Source organism: Lates calcarifer, linkage group LG14 (assembly GCF_001640805.2).
Source record: "Lates calcarifer isolate ASB-BC8 linkage group LG14, TLL_Latcal_v3, whole genome shotgun sequence".
Lineage (NCBI taxonomy): Eukaryota > Metazoa > Chordata > Actinopteri > Centropomidae > Lates > Lates calcarifer.
This window is the reverse complement of record NC_066846.1, coordinates 2,620,346-2,640,864: the sequence shown is the minus strand read 5'-3', so window position 1 is coordinate 2,640,864 and position 20,519 is coordinate 2,620,346. Positions and strand designations below refer to the sequence as shown.

General features: G+C 41.0%; 2 long non-coding RNA genes across 2 annotated transcripts; one reads left to right on the top strand and one right to left on the bottom strand.

Moving 5' to 3' along the window:
- Nucleotides 1-4,328: 4,328 nt before the first annotated feature.
- LOC108882066 (uncharacterized) lies at nucleotides 4,329-6,187 on the bottom strand. Its single transcript, XR_007814520.1, has 4 exons — nucleotides 6,122-6,187; nucleotides 5,338-5,716; nucleotides 4,886-5,245; nucleotides 4,329-4,748 (listed from the first exon to the last, which is right to left on the bottom strand). It is a non-coding gene; the product is annotated as an uncharacterized LOC108882066 (long non-coding RNA).
- Nucleotides 6,188-11,061: 4,874 nt separating this feature from the next.
- Nucleotides 11,062-19,971, top strand: LOC127143236 (uncharacterized). Its single transcript, XR_007814519.1, has 3 exons — nucleotides 11,062-11,286; nucleotides 17,345-17,406; nucleotides 17,861-19,971. It is a non-coding gene; the product is annotated as an uncharacterized LOC127143236 (long non-coding RNA).
- The last annotated feature ends 548 nt before the right edge of the window (nucleotides 19,972-20,519 follow it).

The following is a 20,519-nucleotide window of genomic DNA, read 5'->3' as shown; positions in this document are numbered from 1 at the left end:
CTTTGTTGAATTAAGGTTGGATATATTGCACAGGGCTGTACTCAGTTTTATTGTACATTGTAAATAACAGTAAGAATGATGAGGGACAAACTCTATGACAGTCTACAGGATGTATTCAGGGTTATGGTTACGCACTCTGTACAGTGATAATAGTGAACTGTATGTATCAGCAGAAAGAATTAGCATTAACCATGGGTTTCAGAGAAGCAGAAGTAAAGGTGGATTGAAATCTCACAGCTCGGTCTTCTTCCTTTTTTTCTCCTGAGGACTTTCTCCCTCCTTGTGGAAGACTTTCCCATCAGGCTGCTCTCTCCACTTCAGGGAGACTCCACTCTCTCCTTTCTCCTCCAGTCTGTCCTGGAGCTGGAAACACAGATGGCAGCCATTTTGAAACATTCAAATCACTAAGACAAAGGTTTATTCTTTAATCTTGACATAAACAGCTTTAGGTTACAAAGCACCTGATCATTCTGTGACTCTCTAGGATCGCTCTGCTAAAAACAGCAGATATATTTATATCCATGCCTGGAATGATTGTAGTAAGTAATACAATGAGACCACACACTCGTCATTCTGTTTTACTCTGATCATGATAATGACTCCTCTGTATCCACTGTTGTGGCTGCTTTGCATTGTGTCTTGTTGAACTTCTGTGGCTGCAGAAATTTGTTTTGGTTTTTTTCCACTCACTACATGGTTTTTAGATGTTATCAAACTCTGTCCTGGGTGAGTGAATGAGTTAGTGTTTCAGGATGGATGTTGGAGACTCGCCTTTTTCAGGATGCCAGCTTTCACAGCAGGGTCGTTCAGATCCACAGAGGAGTCCTCCACCTTCATCCTCAGCTTCACTACCTGTCTCTTTACTGGAGCTTAGACACAGAATGAAGACAGAAACAAGACATGAGTTTGCTGTGGTAGTAGTTCTGTCATACCTACTTCTGCTGGGGAGAGAAGTACTAAGATCTTCTACATAAAAGTACCAGTACCACAGTGTAGAAATACTCTCTTTTTGTAGTGGCTGGTATTTAATTGGTAGGAAAACCAATAACAATACATCAGAATTGACTTGGGAATTCTATTTTGCATAATTAATGAGAACCTGCAGTATAAAGTTAAGTAGATTTATCAAACAAATGTAGTGCAGTAACAAAGCAGCAGGAAATGGAAACACTCTGGTAAAAACTGTACCTGAGTAAATGTGGCATAATGACTTTGCTCCACTGCTTCTACTGCATCACTGTTTTCAGAGTTCAGATTTATGGGCCAATACCAGTCATTTGTATGACGTATGGGTTTACATGTTGGTCAATGAGGAACAGATTTCAGTACTGTTTGTACTGATGTTTGAGGTCATGAAGTAACTGTAACATTCTCAGTTTTCTTACTCACTCTTAATATCATTTTTATAAAATCAATATTATTGTTACTTTATGTGTTTTCAGGAGAACTACTGGCTGATATATCATCAAATGTGCAGTGTCAGTCAGGCTATAACTGTTATTCTAATGTAAGGCAGTAATCTCTGTCTTCCACTGAAGAACAGTAAAGCACTCACGGGGTGGAGGGATGCCGGAGCAGACGAATGGTAATCTTGTTTCACAGGGGAGAAGCCCCAATTTGCTCGGTCTTCTTTGCGAAAATGCCACACCACATATGACAGTGTCATTCCTCACCGGGTGTCTTGAAAGTAAGAGCTGTTTGAAATCTGTAGAACTGAGATGTTTATATATGAATTTTTTTTGTTTGAAGTCAATCGATCTGAATGAGCTGACACTCCCATCAGACCAGTGAATGTGAGGATCTCCAAACAAACCGATCCATATCCATGCCCAGCCAGCACTTTGTACCAGGTTCTGTATCTCAGTGTTTTCAGTCTGGTTCCTCACAGTGACCAGGTCTATGAAGTTCTCCCTGCAGTGCCTCTGAGCACTGGACCAATTCATTGCTTCATTCACCAAAACATATTCAGGCTCCAGCTGTGTTCCTGGAGTATTAGAAGAAATATTCTGAGGTGAATAATCATTATTAGAGAAGAAATGTTACTCTGCTGGGAACTTACCATTATAACAGATGAATGGATATGCAGTAAGCAATTAACATCCACCATGCACCAGTGTGTCCTGTCTTCACGCAGAAATTAGACTCAGTATGGAGATCTGGTTCAAAGCTGCCCAGCTCCTAAACTCAGCTCCACTCCCTGTGTATCCATCAGACCACCTCCACTCAGCCTGTCTGTACAGGCCAACCCAGACAAGGTTCTTACCAGCAGATGAAACTGTGTTGATAAGTTGGTTCATTTCTTCAGTGTTTTCAATGGTGGCCAGGTCTGTGTATGTCTCTCTGCAGTAGGTCTGAGCTTCAGTCCAGTTCTTTGAATCAGACACATAGTGGTACTGATGGGGACGGCACGTGGAGAAGGTGAGCACCCTGAGAATGACACCAAGTTTAAATGAAATGTGGCTCAAACTAATTTCTCTCCTCAGTATAACAGTGTCGGTTAGACATCACACCTATCAAAGAAACTCACTGACCTGAGAGATAGAAAACAGCCAGTAAGATCCTTTCCTTCATGATGCTGCTCTGTGGACTGTTTGTTCCAGTGATCACCACTAACTGGAAACTCTACTGCTTTCATTACTGTTCTCAGGCAAATTTAGGGAAATTAACACCAGCTTTCCCTTTGTTTCTGACATAAGTCACTGCTCTGATACATTCTTGATGCAAATAACACTGTGATGGTAGATTTTTTTTTTTTTTTTGTAATATATTCCAACATGAAGATCTATCACATGCAATTAAAAAGTAAGAAAAGAGAGGAAAAAGTGGAAAAAGAAATGGAGGATATAATGACAAGCTCTCCTTCTCTGACCATGTTGGATCTGGCTCTCGCTTCTGTCACTTTGCGCTATACAACATAAGAAAAATCACTCTTACCTGACTCAGTACACCACCTATCACTTGGGACAGGCCATGGTTATCTCTCAATTTGAATATTGCCATCTCCTTCTAGCGGGCCTGCCTTCATGCACAATGAAGCTGTTACAAATAGTTCTGAGTGCAGCGCCACATCTGATCTTTGATCAACCTAAAAGGGCACATGTCACTCTGCCCGTCATTAGCCTCCACTGGCAAACCATGGCCATCTGAATCAAATTCAAGTCATGAATGCTGGCTTGTTGGACCTCCAGAAAGCGGTGATGGGTAACAGGTGCCAAATCAGGTGATTGAGTGTGTGTTGGATGAGTTCAAATCTGCATTCCTGGATGGAACCCACTGCCACTGTGGGCCTGTGGGCTAGAGCATTGTCCTGGTGGAAGACCCCCGTCAGCCTTCTATTCTCAATCTTGTTGATTTTCTGTTGTAATGGTGTGACCTTTTTCCAGGTAGACCTTCCCTATGCATCCCAGAAAAAGGCGGCCATCACTTTGCTGGTGTTGTCCATTTTCACAGACTGGCCAACTGTGCTTCTTAGTTAGTGTTGATAATTGTTCATCGAATATTGTCATTATATTATATATGAACAAGTTGGTTTCTTTACTGTAAAAAATCTCAGTAATCTGAGTAAAAACAATTAATTAATTTCATAAGATACAGTAATGAAGGATATTGTTTAACTTCCACTAAATACACACATATCATGCTGGTGAGCCCTGCACTCTTGTGGCCTGAAAGGTGCATAACACCCAGTAAACACATCACATTTAAAGGTTTACACCTGGTTTACACCAAGGGAAAATAACACTCCAACATCCTGGCTAACACATGACAGCAGATTGTTGCGTCTTTTCACATGAATATTAAAACTGAAAAATGTAACAGTGGGGCTGAAAAGCTCAGAGAAAAGAACTTCAACTTCCAAATGCATTACAATAACTACTTGTTGGTTTAGCAAAGGTAAATCTGCATCACAAATCATAATAATTGTAGTTAAACACAAACAAATGAAGAAAATAGATGTAAAGCCTAAAATTATGGTTGCAGAATTCCTTTAATTTGTTGCTGCTTTGAGTACCTCATGTGACATTCACCCACACACAAAACCAATGCATTTATCTTACCACCAGGGTTCAAACTGATGTTTGACTTAAGGAAAGAACTGTCAGTCTACTGTACAACCTACATACACAGACACTGGAAAGTATATTTATGTCATGCAAATGGCTCCTAAGCATTGCCAGAACAAAATGCAAACACAAAAGGGCACTGTTACACTGCACAGGTATTTTACGAGCTCAGCAATATGCAGCTTGAAATACAGTGCGTTAAAATAATCATTATATAGATTTCACACAGTGATACTGAGGATGAAAGAAAAGACCTGAACAGGTTATGGTTAAATATTGTGTATGATAACTACAGGCTGGTGTAGTGTAGCTGTCTCAGTTTCACAGCTCAGTTTTCTCTCTTTTGAGGACTTTTCTCCCTCCTTGTGGAAGACTTTCCCATCAGGCTGCTCTCTCCACTTCAGGGAGACTCCACTCTCTCCTTTCTCCTCCAGTCTGTCCTGGAGCTGGAAACACAGATGGCAGCCATTTTGAAACATTAGCCCAAATCTACATTACGTGTTGGAAGTCATCTTTCATATAGCCTGCTGTCACTGAGCACAGGAATGTGACCATTTAAAGTGTTTCAGGATGGATGTTGGAGACTTGCCTTTTTCAGGATGCCAGCTTTCACAGCAGGGTCGTTCAGATCCACAGAGGAGTCCTCCACCTTCATCCTCAGCTTCACTACCTGTCTCTTCACTGCTGCTTAGACACAGAGAAAAAAAAATGCACTGAATTACTTCTGATATACCAAACTCATTATTTGTAAATGATTTCATGCACATGTTTTAGTACAGTTTAACCTAAGTTATTCTAATATAATGCAGTAAATCACTCACGAGGTGGAGGGATGCTGTGGCAGACAAATGGTAATCTTCTCTCACAGGGCAAAAACCTCCATTTTCCTGATCGGTGCAGAGCTGCAACACCACATATGATTCTCATAGAGCCAATGAGGTTTGCAGTGTTATCCAAGTTGCTGAATGAGAAGTTGCTCTGATCAGACCAATAAAAATTAGGATCTCTAGATAGGCCAGTCCATGCCCAGTTTCCACTTGGCACCAGGTTCTGTATCTCAGTGTTTTCAGTGTCGTTCCTCACAGTGACCAGGTCTATGAAGTTCTCCCTGCAGTGCCTCTGAGCACTGGACCAATTCATTGCTTCATTCACCACAACATATTCAGGCTCCAGCTGTGTTCCTGCAGTTAAAGTTTCAGTAAAAAGCCAAATGTTAAGATCACATACTGAACTAAATGATCTTAATTCAACATATGCCTTACTATATCATTACCTCTGTAACAGATCAATGGATATTTCAAAGAGCAATCATCATCCCACCATCCTCCTCCACCTCCAATGATCACACAGAACTGATTGGCTGAAACAAAGTCTGGTTCATCATCAGAAGTTTCCCAGCTCCTAAACTCAGCTCCACTCCCTGTGTATCCATCAGACCACTTCCACTCAACCTTACTGTACAGGCCAACCCAGACATCAGAGTTGTAGCCAGCAGATGAAACTGTGTTGATAAGTTGGCTTCATTTCTTCAGTGTTTTCAATGGTGGCCAGGTCTGTGTATGTCTCTCTGCAGTAGGTCTGAGCTTCAGTCCAGTTCTTTGAATCAGACACATAGTGGTACTGAAGTTGAAGGCTGGTGGAGATCTTCCAGCCTGTCAGGAGTGTTTGATCAGTTAAAGCTTATTTCTACAGTCAGAGTTGATCTTTTCACATATTTTAACCAATAAGTGGCTCAATATATTTTTTGTTTGATACTTAATTCTAACATACAGCTGGAATATTGTATATTTTACTGCAGTAGATTTGTTTGAGAGTTACTAGTTACTTCTCAGGTTAAGATTTTACATAAAAACACATATGGTGACCAGTCATCTCTATGGCTAGTTGTCATATAGTTGGAGCCACTTGTCATGTTTCAGATGTCTATGAGTTGTTAGCAGAAAAAAAAAGACATTACTCCTGTATCACGTATATATAATAATTGTTGACTTGTAACATATTGATAGTTTCAGTATAACTATATTATACAGTAATTAGCACTAAAAGAATTTACAGACCTGAAAGATACATAAAGACCAGCAAGATCCTCTCCATCATCATTCTGCTCTGTGCACTGCTGTAGGCATCAATGTACACAACTTCCAGGCAACTAACAGGGAAGTTTACCACTGATAACATAGGCATAGGCAAATGTAGAGAAAATACCAGTCACAAAACAAATGATAACACATCCATGTCAAGGCCCTCTGAAACAAACTGACGTGCTCTGACTGAAATCAAGATAATTTCTATAACTCACAATAAGCAGAGAGTCATGACAGTGTGTTTGTCAGAGTTGTTATGTCTGTACAAACATCTCTGACACTGAGGTGAGGACAGTGTATACAGCTATACAACAGTATCATTTGCATAATCAAACACAGATGTAGGTTCACACTGATGCCACTGTCCCTGTTCGATAAGCACAAGTAAAGTTGCTGAGTCAGCATGACTCTTTTCCTGACAGCCAGCACTACTGCAGTTTGTCAAGTCAGGAGATTGTCCTCAGGTCTCTGGAGCACAAAAGGCTTCTCTGGCTTCTGGACTGTGTGAGTGTGGGATCAATACAGCTGATCTCATCTTTCCTGCTCATAGTGCTCACCTTTTCCTGTTTTTCTCTCAGTTTCTCTCAGACACCAGGCAATAATATATGCAGTCAGACACAAGAGGGCGCTGCTGTACTTTAAGTCACACACAGGTATTTGAGGAGCTCAGCTGATATACAGGTTTAAATACAGTGTGTGTTTACACACTCATTATGTTTTCATTTCACACAGTGATACTGAGGATGAAAGAAAAGACTTTGAACAGGTTATGGTTAAATATTGTGTATGATAACTACAGGCTGGTGTAGTGTAGCTGTCTCAGTTTCACAGCTCAGTTTTCTTCTGTTCTTCCTCTGAGGACTTTTCTCCCTCCTTGTGGAAGACTTTCCCATCAGGCTGCTCTCTCCACTTCAGGGAGACTCCACTCTCTCCTTTCTCCTCCAGTCTGTCCTGGAGCTGGAAACACAGATGGCAGCCATTTTGAAACATTAGCCCAAATCTACATTACGTGTTGGAAGTCATCTTTCATATAGCCTGCTGTCACTGAGCACAGGAATGTGACCATTTAAAGCGTTTCAGGATGGATGTTGGAGACTTGCCTTTTTCAGGATGCCAGCTTTCACAGCAGGGTCGTTCAGATCCACAGAGGAGTCCTCCACCTTCATCCTCAGCTTCACTACCTGTCTCTTTACTGGAGCTTCATTGGAAGAAAAAAACTGTTTTATTTAAAAAGTATCAGTTTGAGCAGCTGATGATAAGACCTCACAGACACAATGAACACCTGTTTATAAATTACTGAGTCTCAAATTCACAGTTTCATCCAGTAACTGATCACATTTTGTCATTCATTAGTCTGAGGACATTTTATCATCAGTTATTCTAAAGCAATCTATCACTCTCTCTCCTCCACTGACGGACAGTGAACCACTCACCAGCAGGTGGAGGGATACTGTAGCAGACAAATGGTAATCTTGTTTCACAGGGCAACAACACGACTTTCACTGACTCCTGCTGACGTACAACTCCACAAACACGTTTCACAGAGTCAATTGGGTTTGGAAGGACAATGTCACTGAAGGTGATAACTCTGCCTTTGTCATCAGACCAGTAAATGTGAACATGTCCATTTATGCCGATCCATGCACGCTCTCCATTCGGCACCAGGTTCTGAATCTTGAGGTTCTCAGTGTCGTTCTTTACATGGGCCAGATCTATGAAGTTCACAATGCAGTAATCCCGAGCACTGAAACAATCCATTGTTTCATTCACAAAAACAAATTCAGGGTCAGCCTGTGTTCCTGCAGTTAAAGTTTATGGACAAAGGGAGCTGTTAAGTTCACATACTGAACATTCAAATCATCTTTTTTAGAGAAGAAAATAGAATTTTCTTTGTACTCACCTGTAAAACAGATGAATGGGTGTGTCAATGAACAATTATCATTCCGCCATTTTCCACCATTTCCAATGTTCACACACCACTGATCTGCAGGATAAAGTTTCCTTTCAGAGCAGTTTTCCCAGTTCCTATAGCCAGTATCTATGTACCCATCAAACCACACCCAATGGATGTTACCGTACAGACCAATCCAGATGTCAGACTTGTTACCAACAGATGAAACTGTTTGGAGAATTTGGTTCATTTCTTCAGTGTGGCCAGGTCTATGTATCTCTCTCTGCAGAAGGTCTGAGCTTCAGTCCAATTCAAAGAGACATTAACATAGTGGTACTGATACATGAGGCATGTGGAGAAGATGGGCCACACTGTGAGGAAAAACCATGAGTTATTCATATGTATTAACATGTAAGGTGGCTCAAACTTTCCTTTTTGGAATTATAGTACCATACAATTGTAAGTGCTGTTAAAAATCCTAAAAGATTTCACTGACCTGAGAGACACAAGACACCAAACAGGATCCTCTCCATCATCATGCTGCTGTCTGGACTGTTTGTGTCAATGCACACGACTAACAGGAAACTAACAGGGATATATACCACATTATGCAACTCTAGGGAAAGTCAATAAAAGCCACAGAAACAACCTATGTCAAGGCCCTCTGAAAACAAAACTGACGTGGCTCTGAGCTGGAAATCAGAAGAATAATTGTCTATAACTCCACCAATAAAGCAGAGAGTCATGACAGTGGTGTTTGTCAGAAGGGTTGTTTATGTCTGTACAAACATCCCTGACACTGAGGTGAGGACAGTGTATACAGCTATACAACAGTATCATTTGCATAATCAAACACAGATGTAGGTTCACACTGATGCCACTGTCGCCCTGGGTTTCAGATAAGCACAAGTAAAGTTGGCTGAGTCAGCATGACCTCTTTTTCCTGACAGCCAGCACTACTTGGACTTCATCAAATAATCACAACATCTAATGTACTGATTCATTCAGCCTGCATGGACAGAACCCAGCCTTTTTTCCTGACAGTAAAATGTGGACTTATGGTAACTACAGTAATATTACACTTTACACATTGATGGTTCTAGTCAGACAAACACAGCAGCTGGTTAAAGTTAGTGAAAGATTGTGGTCTGATTTACTACAGTCTTCGGATACAACATGTTGATTTAAACTGAACCAAAACCACAGTCTTTTACTAACCTTAACCAAAGTGCTTCTGTTGCCTAAATCTAACCACAGACGAGACTCTGGATGTGAGTCCAGATCTCTTGTCTGACAGTCATGTGCTTTGTATACACCCACCATCCACCCCAACCTGCCTCCCTGCAACTCTGCTTCTGTTAATGAATGTAGAGCTTCACTCAGAAAACATGTTTCCATCTGAAATAAATGAGTTTGAAAGTTGTCTGGAAAAAAAAGGCAGATTTGTGCCCATGTACTCATTAGTTTACTTTTCATGTACATTGACATGAAATGCTGAGAGTTGGTCATAGAAGAAGAAGAACAACAAGACTGATTGAGCTCACAAAGTAAGTATTCCATTTTCACCAGTCAAACTTTTGTCTCATCATGAAGTTTATTCTGTCAAAATCAGGAGAAGGCTTCTCTGGGTTCTGGATTGTCTGGCAACCAGTAAAAAGCTACATCACCCAGAATGCCTTTCAACACCCTCAGAGGACAGGTGTGAATGTGTGGTACAGCGATCAATTTATGGGCAGTGGCTTTTTGTTATGTAGCTGTTCAGTATGTAAAAGATGGAGCAGCTGTGTAAGAGAGACCAGGGAGGACAAGTTTGATTATTTCTTATGTTCTGCATTTTATTCATTTTCAATAATAGATTTTCTCCAAAAATAAATCTCATCTTTCCTGCTCATAGTGCTAACTTTTTCCTGTTTTCTCTCAGTTTCTCTCAGACACCAGGCAATAATATATGCAGTCAGACACAAGAGGGCGCTGCTGTACTTTAATGTGTGCTTTAAACTGCACTGGGCGACTCTGAATACTAGCACCAACAAATGGTAACCATGAGGTTTAGTTAGAGGTTGGTGAGGTGAACCATTGATTATATTAATTACATTTGCTAATGCTTTATTTTAACACTGGTTTCACAGTTTTAGCTTCTGGCTAATGGTTTTTCACTGGATTTTTTCTTTTTGTGAGTGAACAGTAGGGCTGTGAATCTTTATTGATCTCACCATTCGATTCGATTATGATTATCCTGTCAATGATTTGATTCGATATCACGATGTGTTGCATCCCCAATTCTCTATATTACTGCAAATGGCACCTAGAATATGCAAAAGGTCCCTGTTGTGAAAATCATCGGGTATCTCATCATTTAGTCCCAGCAGACAAGTCCTTGCAGTCAGATGTAGATGGCGCTTGAAAATTATATTAAACTGTTGAACAATTATAATCCAGAATTGCTGAACATAAGGGCAGCTCCACAAACAATGAATAAATGATCCGACAGCAGACTGACATTTAGTACAAAGTTCTGACAGAGTTGGGTTCATTCTATGTCTGGCTTCAGGAGTGATATAGAGCCTATGCAGAATCTTGAATTGCCTCTCCCAGGCAGAGTTAGACAGACGACTGTAAGTGATGTTACATTTTATAATCTTCTTGAAGAACCCTACGATTGCACTTTGTGCACTTTAAGTTGGGAATAAAAATGAGCAAGTTTATGACATTTGGCACCACAAAGTCAACATGAGGACAAAGTTAGAATTGTCATGTGCTTCACATAGGCCAAGAGTTGAAGAGAATTTTTCAGTCCAACACTCAAAGGCAAAAGGAATACGATGCAAGTGTCTGAGCAAAGGCAGATTCTAAAATTATGATCCTCACGAGACTAAATTTTCGAAGATTGATGCTTTAACCGGTATCTTTTTGCATGGTCAACCTCCGCTGATTTGACCAATCAGAAAAAGGTTGCTAGGCGTGGTAGAATTAGCCGACCAATCAGCGTTTCTCTGTCCATGTCGTCAACGCGTATGTCGATGTTGGACGTAACGGAGAGAGAGAAGCCAGGGAGCGGCGGAGAAACAAAATTGGAAATTAAGTGAAAATAACGATTAAAACCAACGTTTGAGTCGTCGCTTCATCGCTTTGGTACGTTAGTACCATGGGAAATGTCATTTCTGAAGACGTCTGGATGCTAAAACAAGCTTTGAAACTGTTTTCTCGAGAAAGAGGAAAGCTGGACGCTGAGCACACCTGCTCCAAGGTAAGGCTAATGAGCTAACTAATTAGTAGCATTAGCATTAGCCCTTAGCATTCTTATTTGTGGATATATTTTGGCCTCATTTGGCCTCATGTTTTTATTGCTTGGGTAAGAGTGTGTTTGTGTTTCTGTGATAAAACCTCCCTGGTGTGAGTTGTTGGTTCCTAACATGGACTGATGATAATATAGCGGACTTCTCCTGGTTGTCGGTTTACATTTTTTACCAGGCATTTTGTGTATCTTCGACATTTTGTGCACCATCCTGGTCATTTTATATCCGTTTCTGGTGGTTTAGTACCTTGTTGTGATTGTTTTGCGTCTCAGTTCGGTGTTTCCCCCAGTTTGACTGTTTGTCGGGGCGTCAGCAAATGACAATAATCATTCATGTTTACTGCTAGTGCTCTGGCTGGGATTAGCTCCCCTAACATTAGCATCCCACTACTAGTATCCTCGTTACCGTTTCCAGATGCGTACGTTAAAAAACACTGATATTTGTGACCTGACAATTCAGATGTTTGGGGTTTATGTCTTTGGATTTAGAGGGTTTATTACACTTTTTGGTGCTTTTAATGCACTTAGCGTAACGAGTAGTGAACCTGCCTCCCCTCCACTCCTACGCTATTTTACTGCGGTCAAGCCAGCCGCCGTCCGTTGCTGTGCCCCCGTTTTCTAGCCTTTCTGGTACATGCATTGAAACGTCCGCGAACGAGCAGACAGTCAGCATTATGGCTGCGTGACTTCCGGGTTTCAAAATAAGATGTTGGAAAACAGTAAATGAAGAATTCCAGATGCTATGAAAACATAATGCTCCATAATTTCTGGAAGTGGCTGATATATCTGACTTAAGGACATAGAGAAATTCCAAATTAAAAGTCCCACATCTGCACTTTGATATGGCTACATTAATTAAGTTTGAGCTGCTGTAAAAACAAATCGCTTCATTATTTCTGGCAATGGCTGATATAGTTGAGTAGAAGACATCTCTGACTATTGACACACAGAATATTATTCATTTTTACTATATCGATTTACAGAAATTCCAAATTAAAAGTCCCATATTTGTATTTTGATATCATTACATTTCTTAAGTTTAAGGGCAACTTGTAGGTGAAATGTTTTTATAGATTTATACTTAATGACCACTTGAAAAGTTAATTCAAGAGTAGATGTTTTACAGGACATAAAAGCTAAAATTCAGAGGGAAAAGTGTCTGTTTTCAGCTAAGCTTCTAAAAAGGCTTTTTCTCCCTCAACATCCTGTCACATTACGTCACATAGGGGAGTCATGTCGTTGACTCCAGCTTTACACAATGTGCACTAGTAGGTGTTAGTGAGTTTGAGCAGTCATGTGGCGGTAGGTTTACAGTGTAATATCCACATCTGATCTGCCAAATTATTGTGTATGGTACAGGCTGCACAAAGTCCAGCCTGTCAGGACATACAGTCCACTATTACCCTGCCAGGAAAAGAGACAGCGCTAGCTTTTGTGCTTAGGTGTGTTTTGTGCAGGTGAGGAGACTTCACTGCTGCATCTGTGACTATAAACACAGTCATTTCAGACAGGAGGATTATGTTCCCAGCCCAGAACCATGTGACCTGGAGCGGTTCCTGTGACCCACCTCTGGTTCTGCTGTCAGCTGCAGCGGCATTAATCATCACGGACCCTCTGCTCAATGAAAACATGAGCAGACTCCTGTTTTCTAATGTTTGCTAGCTGCCCAGTTAGTCAGCATCATGATTTCAACAACATGAAGCAAGTGTGAAGTGTCAGTCAGCCTCCCTCTCTCTGCAGCTGTACATCACCATAAACGTTGTGAGGAGTTATATTATGCAGTACGAGACATAACTGATAGAAGCGAATAGTCACTAAACAGTGTCTGTAACAGGTAACTATCAATACTGCTGCCAGTAGCAGACAGTTAGTACTAGTTTTGTTATATCCTGATATGTGATAGTAAACTTTATAGTGTTGTGATGTGAAGGCAGCGTTAGCCACTGTTAGCTGCTGTTAGCTAACGCAGTTCACTCACCGTGACACCTGCCCAGTCCTCTACTCCTCGCATCACAGCTCAGTCTCTCTCCTGTGGCCGTTATTTCTCCTGACTCTGGTCTGTTCCTGGTCTCTTGAAAGCTCAGTAGGCTCGTAATTATACAATTGTGGTCTGTCATATGCATATGAATATACGTTTTTAATCTCTTAAGTTTGGATGCATGTTTCTTAATGTTAAATTCACTCACTCACTCTAACTTGGCTGGTTTCCCCTTATGTTGCATCACTTCTGGTTTCTCGTTTTTAGATGTGGAGGGAAAATTCTCTGACAAAAACGGCTACAAAAGTCACTGTAGTGTGTATATAAGTATGCTCTTATAAAAATCTAGTTCCTACATCATTTCCCTACACATTGATTCACTGTGGTCTCTACCCTGCAAGTTTCTAGTTTCTAGTTTAGTGAAATTCCAAACTAAAGGTCCTAAATCCAGCATCTGTTGGACCTGTCTAATATTGTGTAGGTCCCCCTTCTGTTGCCAAAACAGCTCTGACCCAAGGTCATCTTGGTCCCACATGAAGATACAGGGGCTAAGGCAACTCATGAAGGTGAGAGTCAGCCGTCGGGGCATGGACAGCGGACCTTGAAGGGTGTCCTGTGGTGTCTGGCACTGGGTCATTGGCAGCTGATCCTTTGGGTCCTGTGGGTTGCTGGGTGGGGCCTCCATGGATCTTGCCTGTTCCAACCCACACCAGATGCTGGCTCAGATTGGGATGTGGGGAGTTTGGAGGTCAGGTCAACACTTTGGGCTCTTTGTCGTGTTCCTCAGGACATTTCTGAGTAGTTTTTGTGGTGAGGTGTCCTGCTTGGGGAGGCCCCTGCCATTGGGAAGTGTAGTTGCTGTGGGGGTGTGTGCTTGGTCTACAGCAATGTTAAGGTGGGTGGTACGTGTGCTCTTGAGCTTAGCCTCCCCAGCAGTGTTTGCAGTAGTACTGGGCTCGACCTGGAAGAGAGGGGAGTTCGATTAGACTCTGTCTGAATATCCATTTTGTTCATAACTGTCAAATAATTGTTGGATTAAGTGCTGTGAGATAAAAGTGAGGACTTTAGTGCATGATTGTGGTAGACATAATTAACAGAGCAGAACACAGCTGTGGTCCCACAACAATCATTCACATCCTCTTGTATTATTACTTTTGTAAAATGGCTATTTTATTTAGATGTACATTCCATTTGCTCAGCCAGCCATCGTGTTATAAGAACTGATTATAGCTTGAATGCAGAACTGCCTGATGGAAACAATGAGTACAACAGGTTCTGCAAAAATATGTAAAGCATGTATAGGAAGCATGTTAATGTACTCAGCATTGTGTGACTGTTGCAGCGTTCACTTCTGGAAGCTGAAGAGTGGTCTCACTCATCACCTTTGCATTGGTGATGATGCACTCTTGGATGTACTGCGTGCCACCATTGTAAACCACGACAACCTCACTCCATCACAGTGCACAGCGTTTGGATAGAGAGCACAGAGCTTAGCAAAGATAGCCTCCACCACTCTATTACAGTCAGGCCACTGTCCCCTCCTCCTCCTCCTCTTCCTCTTCTCCTCCTCCTCTTCCTCCTCCTCCTCTTCCTCTTCCTCTTCTCCTCCTCCTCCTCCTCCTCTTCTCATCCTCTTCCTCTTCTCCTCCTCTCTTCCTCCTCTCCTCCCCTTCCTCCTCTCCTCCTCCTCTTGCTTCTCCTCCTCTTCCTCCTCTCCTCCTCCTCCTCCTCTTCTTCATCCTCCTCTTCTCCTCCTCCTGCTCCTCTTCTCCTTCTCCTCCTCTCCTCCTCCTCTTGCTTCTCTTCCTCTTCTCCTCCTCCTCCTCCTCTTCTTCATCCTCCTCCTCCTCCTGCTCCTCTTCTCCTTCTCCACCTCTCCTCCTCCTCTTGCTTCTCCTCCTCCTCCTCCTCCTCTTCTCCTCTTCTCCTCTCCTCCTCTTCCTCTTCTCCTCCTCCTCCTCCTCCTCCTCCTCTCCTCTTCTCCTCCTCTCTCCTCCTCTCCTCCTCCTCCTCCTCTCCTCCTCCTCCTCCTCTTCCTCCTCCTCCTCTTCCTCTCCTCCTCCTCCTCCTCCTCCTCTCCTCTTCCTCTTCTCCTCTCCTCCTCCTCCTCCTCCTCTCCTCCTCTGACAGCTGGTGTCTCCATCAAAGGCCTGGATAAGGTTTTCAATCAGAGCCTGGGTCTCTTTGGTCCTGTGGGTAGTTCTCCTGTAATGCAGGGCTAGCTCACTTCAGCTGATTAAACACAGCACAGCAGCCTCAGATGCAGCTTTCCAGGCAGCTTGTAGTTCTGTTTGCTTTGCCTCTTTCAGTGCAGTCAGGTCATCTTGGTCCCACATGAAGACACAGTGGCTAAGGCAACTCATGAAGGTGAGAGTCAGCCGTACAACTCACAGCTAACCTCTGCATGAAGGGCTCTATGTCTAAGGGGACGGTCATTTCCCACCCCTCATCAAGTCTTAGAGCCACTGGTGGTTGGGGACAGGAGGCACGGCAGGTGGGGGTTCAGTTGCCATGGGCAGGATTAGACCAGAGGTGACAGCACTGGCAGTCCCTTTGCATTCCATCAGATAATGGACTGTGTTCTGCAGCCAGACCTCAGCATTATCTCTAGTAATAGTTAATGATATTCAGTGTGTGAGTAGTCAGAGATGTCCAGCACTCAGATATATAAGCCATCGCCAGAAATTATGGAACAATTTAATTTTACAGCATCTCAACTTTCAAAAATCAATTAATATCAAGGTTCTGATTTAGACATTTAATGTGAAATTTCTCTAAATTGATAGAGCAACAGTTAATAATATTCAGTGTGTGAGTAGTCAGATGTCTTCTTTGGTAGAGCGGTCGCCCACCAACCAGAATGTCGGTGGTTCGATCCCCAGCTCCTCCAGTCTGCATGCTGAAGTATCCCTGGGCAAGATACTGAACCCCAAATCGCCCCAGATGTGTGTGTGCATCAGTGTATGAATGTGTTAGAGCACTGTGTATAGCATAAGTGCTGTATGAATGGGTGAATGTGACGTAGTGTAAAGTGCTTTGAGTGGTCAGTCTGACTAGAAAGGTGCCATGTAAGTACAGTTCATTTACTGTTTACCATCTTCTACTCAGAAATATCAGGCGTTGCCAGAAATTATGGAGCAGTTTGTTTTTACAGCAGCTCAAACTTAAGAAACGTAACCATATGAAGGTAAAGATGTGGGACTTTTAATTTGGAGTTTCTCTGTGTCCTGAAGTCAGATATACAGCGGTGGAAAAAAGTTACCCTCAAAATTTTACACAATTTCAAATATTATCATCAAATATTTGTGTTTCACAATGACCCAGTACTCAAAATGTCTCATGTATTTTTATGGAACCAATCAATGTAAAGTTTTTAATGGCTTTTTTAGGCTTTGTTTAGTGGCTGTGACTGTACTAAAAGAAATTGCACTTGAAGACCTAAGAGTGATTCTTAATGTAATATTTCACAAATGCATGGGATGTCCAAAATCTTTTTTCCACCACTGTATCAGCCGCTTCCAGAAATGATTATTTATTATTATTAATAATAATAATTATTATTATTTTGGTATACTGTAGGTTTTTTAGGGGGGTTTTGTGGTCATGTTTGTTTGTAGTTTTATTGTTTTTTGAAGACTCTTGGGTTTGTGTGCAGTGGTGGTCTGTGCACAGCCATCCACTGATCCCCTGTTTGTATATTAGTGATTAGTTATTTGTTTGACTTGATAGTTGAATTAAAGTTAAATACAGGCATGAAGATTAGATTTTTTAACTCTGCATCCCTCCATAAGTTTTAGCCTTAAGACACATTGTATGAGGTGAAGTTAGTGTTGGAAATCATTACATTAAAACTAAAATGTAAAGTCAGCCTTTAAGCTTTGGGAGTGAAACTTGACACTCGTCAAGGTTTTAGTGTTGAGTTTTCAGTGCAGTGTTTCTCTACACTGGAAATGGTGATAACATTTGTATTACTGTTTTTTTTTATTAGTTAATTAGTTTTTCAAGTGTTTGAAGTGTACGTGTGTTTTCCAGGTTCACTGGTTCAGCTGCTGCAGCCTGGATGGAAACACCAGCTCACCTTACAGACCAAACAGGTGTGTGTCCTCAGGTTTACCAGGTCTGAAAAAATGTGTTGTCAGCTGCTCTCACTCATTTGATTCAGTGTTACTGTTTAAGTCAGGTCAAGCAGTGTTATTTAATGAATGTAGTATCAAATATAATGATAACAGTTGATTAATCATCTTTAGAAAATGTCAGAAAACATACCAAACACTTAAACTTGAGTGAAAGTGTTTATTATGCAGTTCACAGTCATTTGCTTCAGTGGTAAGTTGATAAACAGTTATGGTAGAAAATGGATCATTTTCCATGAACTAGTTCAGTCCAGTAGCAGTCAGCCCACACTGGTTTCTTTGTCGATTTAATGTCTTTTACTTTTCCATCTTGTGACCGTTGGAACTTCAGTACCCAGAAACCCCTCTGTTCTTTGATGTTTGAAACGGTTGTAGCTTTATATGAATGTTTGTTGTCTCTGGTTTTTCTCCACAGGACTGAAAACGTGAAGCAGATACTTGAGTTTGTAACGAGGAGACCGACGTGCAGATGTGCAGATGTGCAGATTTCCAGGTCAGTGTTTTCTTTCTTGTCATCGTCTCAGCTGCAGTGTGACACTGGACAACCTGCTGCAGTGTGACACTGGACAACCTGCTGCAGGGCTCCAGACCAACTTTTCCTCAGTAGCACTGGTACCTTTCTGAAAAAGTTAGGAGCACCACTAACCTCGACATCCAATGACACCATTTCATAAATTGTTGATACTAACTATATTACTGATAAATGCTTTGGTAATAAATAGACAGTAACAATGTATCGTTTAATTGTAAAGCTAGAAGTATTATTAAAATCTACATGAATGATTTATTTGACCCTTAATGATGCAGAAAATAAAGTAATCCTTCACGTTTTTGAGAGTGATCCCACTATGCACAATAAAAAAGAATCATCACAAAATATGACTTAAAACCAGGCCTATAGTGAAGGGATTTGAACAGTGATTTGCTCATCAGCCTAAAGTCAGGGCGAAGCCTCTAACCAGCTGTAGGGGTGGGATCATTAGGATTTTATCTTTATCCATCCAGACCCCTATCAGTCCAGCTCAGACCGTTACTGGTTCTTTTTCATTTTTAAATAACGGGGTTTTTTAATTTAGCATTTTTTAAAAGAATAAATTCAGAACAGGAGTAGAGTGGAGTCTAATTTTAAATACAACTAAATGGTGTTTCTAGAGCAGCAACACTAATGTTCACAGCTGTAAAATCACTGTGAACTCATCATCTCACTGGAGGCATTTTGCAAGTTGCACTGGTGCAACTGTCTCCAGAAGAGGTCGCAGTCTGGAGCCCTACTTTGCAGATTAATTAAGTTTTAAGTTTGATTACAACTTATCAGTGGTAATGACAATTAATTAGTATTTTTTGTGTATATATATATATATATATATATAAAATAAAACCTTTAAATGAATGTAATCAAATGGTATGTTAGATTATTATACTGATAGTAACAGTAATAGTAGAAAAACTTGCTCTCAGTTATGCACATTAATTTACCATATAAATGACAGATTTGGTATTTTTACTTAACAAAATCATTTGTATGACATTAGTTTGAAAATGGACAAACTCAACTAAAAGTAAGAAACTTTTGTTGAAGAATGATTTTGTTCCAGACATCATCAAACCACAGCAAACATTTGACCACTAGGAGGCGCTTTGTTTTATTCTGTCACCTAACTTGAGCAGCAGTGTCATGTAGTTGTCCTCATGCTCTCTAGTATAGATGAATGATTTCCCATCTCTGTGTGACTCTCAGTGGTCAAGATGTAAAATGTCAACATCTTTCAAATGATTGTCCCTAAAACAAACTGGTCCTCACAAAGAGAGAAGAGCAGCACTTTGACCTCAAGATAGATATATTTTCAAACTTAATACACATTGCTTAATGTTTGTACTTTGATGGTTTAATAGTTGCTGATAATTGTTGTTTCTGATTTTTCCACACAGGACTCAGACTTCAGCTCATCAAGAAGAGACTGACATGAAGCTTTCCAGCAGGTCAGTGTTTCTTCTTCTCACTGTTGCTCTGCCTCTGTCATTATCTCAGCTGCAGTTTGACACTTGTCTGGAACAAAATCACTATTCATTAGTATTTATTTTAGTATTTTTTCACAATGTAGCTGTAAAGAAATGAGCACAAACCCTTTAAAGTATTTTTATATGCAAGTAATGAATGTTTTAATAGTATAAAACCCTTTTAAAATTAGTATAAATCTGACAGTCCTGTGTAGGATTTTAGTTTTGCCATATTGTTCATGTAAACTCTTAAATGCTAGAAAAACAGTGAAGTTTTCTCAGTGATGCATATTTAATTGAGCAGCTGTAAATAGAGAACATGTTGGTGTTTTGCATGATAAAATGATTGATATGACTTAGTTTGAAAGTAGAGAAACCTGATAGTTTAGTAAGAAAGTTTTAATGATTTTGTTCCAGACAACAAAGACAATGACAGATATTTGACTGTATTTTCAACAAATATTAAAATGCATATGATACAGTTATTCATGTATGTCTTTTTGTAGTAACTGAAGAAGAAGAATAGGCTTTATTGTCACTGTACAGTTAAGTACAACGCAAATTCCAGATGCTACGGTGGAGCTAGCGGTGGATGCTAGCAGCATCACCATGACTGCAACAAAGCCTCTGGGTAAAGTAGGAGAGGGGGACTCTGTGAGAGACTCTGTGAGAGTCCCCCTCTCCTACTTTACCCAGAGGCTTTGTTGCAGTCATGGTGATGCTGCTAGCATCCACCGCTAGCATCACCATGACTGCAACAAAGCCTCTGGGTAAAGTAGGAGAGGGGGACTCTGTGAGACTCTGTGAGAGACTCTGTGAGAGTCCCCCTCTCCTACTTTACCCAGAGGCTTTGTTGCAGTCATGGTGATGCTGCTAGCATCCACCGCTAGCTCCACCGTAGCATCTGGAATTTGCGTTGTACTTAACTGTACAGTGACAATAAAGCCTATTCTTCTTCTTCTGTTACTACAAAAAGACATACATGAATAACTGTATCAGAAGCAGACAAATGATGTTAAAGCTGAAGACATGACTACATTCCATGTTGAGTGAGAGAATAAAAGGTCTGCACTTGA